Raw genomic sequence first — 4,124 nt, forward strand, 5'->3', positions numbered from 1 at the left:
CAGGCGGACTCTCAACCACTGCGCCACCAGGGAAGCCCCATCATAACCATTTTTAAGTGTCTGGTTCAGTGACATTAAGGACATTCACACTGTTATACAACCATCACCAGCCATTCATTCCTCTTTTCATCTTGCGGAACTGAAACTCTACCCCCATTAAACAATAATCCCCTATCCTCACCTTCCCCCAGCCCCTGGCAACCACCACTCTACTTTCTGTCCCTATGATTTTGACTACTCTAGTGACCTCATATAAGTTATACAAATGCAGTTTTTAAATGATTTTTTAGGGACTTTCCTGCTAGTCCAGTGGTTAAGAATCTGTCTTGCAATGCAAGGGACGCTGGTTCAATCCCTGCTGGGAGAATTAAGATCCCACATTCTGTGGGGCAGCAAAGCCCGCACACGGCAACTACTGAACCCATGCACCACAACTAGAGAGCCCGCATGCCACAACTACAGAGCCCATGCACTCTGGAGCCCATGCACCACAACTACAGAGCCCGTGCACTCTGCAGCCCGCGCACCACAACTAGAGAGAAGCCAGCGAACTGCAATGAAGAGCCCGCGTGATGCAATGAAAGATCCTGCATGCCACAACTAGGACCCAACAAAGCCTAAATAAATAAGTAAATAAATATTTTAAAATAAATAAACTTTTTTAAAAAAATAATTTTTTATCCTTTTTTACAGAAGAAGGGGTCCATGAAGGTGAAATTTCCTCAGGCCCATGAAAACCATAATTGGGTCCTGCAACTTCTCCCTTGGACACTGGGTGCATCCCTGTCATTCATTTAGTCACTCAATCAATATCGTTCAGTAACATTAACTGAAGCCAGCCACTATGCTGAGAACTAGGGGGTATTTTTTGCTATCAAACACCCTGTTGATTTTATTCCTAATAATTTTGAATCCATCTGTTTTCCTCCATCCCCTGCCCCACGTATCCCCTTCACCTTCCAGTTTAAGGCACCATCAGCTCTTGCCTGGATGGTCCTACAACCTCCTAACTGGACCTCCTGTTGCCGTGTTTCCCCATAATACACAAACACATCTCAGCCATGGCTTATAAACAACAGACAGCTATTGCTCACGGTTCTGAAGGCTGGGAAGTACAAAATCAAGGCGGCGGCATGGTCGCATTCTGGTGAGAACCCTCTTCCTGGCTCCTAGCAGGCACCTTCTCACTGTGTCCTCACATGGTGGAAGGGGCCAGGGAGCTCTCTGGGGTCTCTTTTATAAGGACATTAATCCCGTTCATGAAGCCTCCACCCTCATGATCTAATCACATCCCAGAGGCTCCACCTCCTAATTCTATCATTTTGGGGGGCTAGGATTTCAACATATGAAGTTGGGGGGAGGCACAAGCATTCAGACCATATCAATCTGACCTCACCACCCGCTCCCCCACAATCTCATGCAACTCCCCCACCGTATTCTGACACCTGGCGCTTCAGTCAGTTTTATTTCTGTGTGAGCTTCCTATTGCTGCTGTAACAAACTACTACAAACTTAGTGGCTTAAAACAATGCAGATTTAGATCTTACAGTTCTGGAAGTCATAAGTCCAAACTGGATTTCACTGGGTCAAAGTCAAGGTGTCCAAAGGGCCATGATTCCTCTGAAGGTTCTGAAGGAGTACTCATTTCCTAGCTTTTTCCTGCTTCTAGAGGCTGCCTGCACTCCTTGACTTGTAACCTCTTCCTCCATCTTCAAGGGCACAGCAGCACCTTTAAACCTGACACTAACTCTTTGCTTAGGTCATTATATCTTCTTCTGCTTCTGACCCTCTTGCCTGCCTCTTGTAAGGAAACCTGTGATTACACAGGACCAACCTGCGTGATGCAGAATACTCTCCCCATCTCAAGATCCTCAGTCACATCTGCAAGGTACCTTTGACCAAGTAAGGTGACATATTCACAGCTTTGAGGGATTTAGACATGAACATCTTTAGGGGAGGTGGGGGAAGTGAGCATTATGCAGCCTACCACAGTTTCTTCCACGCTTCAGACTTTCTTTTGCCCCCAAGCATTCACACACGTTACTCCCTCTGCTTAGAAAATTCTCTCTCACAGTGGCATATGAGTGAATGGAAGTTATACTCATTCTGCCATGCATGTAGACAAGTTTTAAGAACATTGGTTATAAAGATGTCTCTAAGGCTGCTACTTGCAAGCTGCGTTGGGAACAGTGCTACGTCAGTGAATGGAACTTATACCCATTCTGCCGTTCATGTAGTGTTTAAGAACACTTGTTATAAAGATGGTTCTAAGAATGCTACTTGCAAGCTGCTTTGAAGACAGTGTTATATCTGTAAATTAAAGTTATAGCCATCTGTAAAGCATGTAGAAAAGTGTTTAAGAACTCTTGTTATAAAGATATTTCTAAGAATGCTACTTGAAGCTGCATTGAGGGGAAAAAAGGAAAGAAAAGAAAAGAAAATTCTCTTCCTACCCCTTTTCCTGTCTAGTACTATCCGTTTCCCTGGTTCCACAGACTAGATCAAACCCCTATATATACATTTCCATAATACCCTGCACTTTTCCTTATCATTCTTGTCCCATTTGTGTGTGATAGTCTAGTAACTATCAAGCCCCTGAGGTACTGCCTTATTTTTAGAGCTCTTGGAAGCAGACCTGAAAACAAGAATTCAGGTGTAAGGAATTTATCTGGAAGGCAATTTGAGGAAGTCCCAGGATAGGAGCAGGGCAGTGGTGCAGGAAAAAGAAGGCAGCCAGTAACAGGTGTTAAACAAATTATCATCACGGGCAACTGAGGCTCAGTCCTGCTGGGGACCTCTCAGAGACCGTGGAGAGCATGCATCTCAGAGTTATTCCAACCAAGGAGCAAGGAGGCTGGGGTACTTATCCATCCACTCTAGTCAGTCATAGATTGAGAGCTGCGCTTCTGGCCTTCGCATGGACCAAGCAATCTTCAGTGGCCAGAGATAGCCTTCAGGCAGGGAGCTGAAGGGGCTAGCAGTTGGGAAGGCTAGTGTAGTATGTATGGGGATGGTGCCAAGGAGATATGGGTGTGGAACCAACATCTGTTGCAGGGAGGGATCTTATCTGTCTTACCCCTCCGTATCCCCAGTACCAGGCACATAGCAAACGTTGGGTAAATATTTGCTACATGAATCAATGAACAAGTGGGTGAACTTAAAGTTTGCAGAGTGTTTTTATGTGTGTTGCCTTATTTAATTTTCAGTTTTAGAAATATAAAGATTTCCTTGTAATTAGCTGGTTCACCGTGACTCTGCTAGCTCCTGTATTATCTTCCCAGTTTTACTGGAAAATAAGAGACTGGCAGAGGAAGCAACACAGCATCGGCTGGGGAGAGAGGCAGACCTGGGCTTGACGCCTCCTAGCTGTGTTACCTTAAGCAACTTGTTTAACCTCTCTGAGCCTCAGTTTTCTCTTGTGTAAAACCATGATAATAGGATTACTTCTCTCACCAGGTTGCTGTCAGGATTCACTGAGGTGATACTGTATGTCAGTTACCCCAGTGCCTGATAGTAGGGAGGTCTCCATTAATAGTAAAAACTCATGTACTTTTTTTTATTATTGAGGGGAAATTCATATGACTTAAAATTATCCATTTTAAAGTATACGATTAGGTGGTAATTCATTGAATTCACAAGCACCACCTGTATCTAGCTCCAAAACATTTTCATCGCCCCCAAAAGGAGAAATTGTATCCTTTAACAGTCATTCTTATTCTACTCTAAGGAAGATCTTGCTGCTTTTCAGAGATGTCCAACTATGGAGGGGAGGGGTTAATTTTGTGAAGTAGTGAGTTCCCTGACACAGAAACAGTCAAGCACGGACTAGAATTTGCCAGGGACATTGTACTGAGGAGAGTCACACAGGACTAAAACAGTAGTTCTCAACAAAGTTCTCAGTAGTTCTCTGTTTTGGGATAAAAACAGAGAGTCTCAACTAAGAGCAATTCTGGCCCCCAGGGGTCATTCAGCAATGTCTAGAGGCATTTTTGGCTGTCCCAACTAGGAGGTAAGAAGTAGGGGATGCTCCTGGCATCTATAGAGTCCAGAGGTGCTGCTAAGTGTCCTACAGTGCAAAGGGCAGACCCCCACCATGGCATAGAATTATGCTGGCCAAAAACAAC

The 4,124-nt window shown here is 44.5% G+C and overlaps 1 protein-coding gene across 7 annotated transcripts in view; it reads right to left on the minus strand.

The window, feature by feature from the left end:
• SLC1A6 (solute carrier family 1 member 6) overlaps positions 1 to 1,208 on the minus strand; it is a 51,995-nt gene extending 50,787 nt beyond the window's left edge. For 5 of the 7 annotated variants that reach the window (XM_024767580.1, XM_024767574.1, XM_024767572.1 and 2 more), the window contains exon 1: positions 1,095 to 1,199. The gene's annotated coding sequence lies outside the window, so the exon portion shown is untranslated. Of the gene's footprint in view, positions 1 to 1,094 lie in introns of all 7 variants that reach the window. The other 2 variants (XM_024767576.1, XM_024767578.1) reach the window with 2 other exon arrangements.
• Positions 1,209 to 4,124: the final 2,916 nt, after the last annotated feature.

Source organism: Neophocaena asiaeorientalis, unplaced genomic scaffold, assembly GCF_003031525.2.
Source record: "Neophocaena asiaeorientalis asiaeorientalis breed wild unplaced genomic scaffold, Neophocaena_asiaeorientalis_V1.1 scaffold87, whole genome shotgun sequence".
Taxonomy (NCBI): Eukaryota; Metazoa; Chordata; class Mammalia; order Artiodactyla; family Phocoenidae; genus Neophocaena; species Neophocaena asiaeorientalis.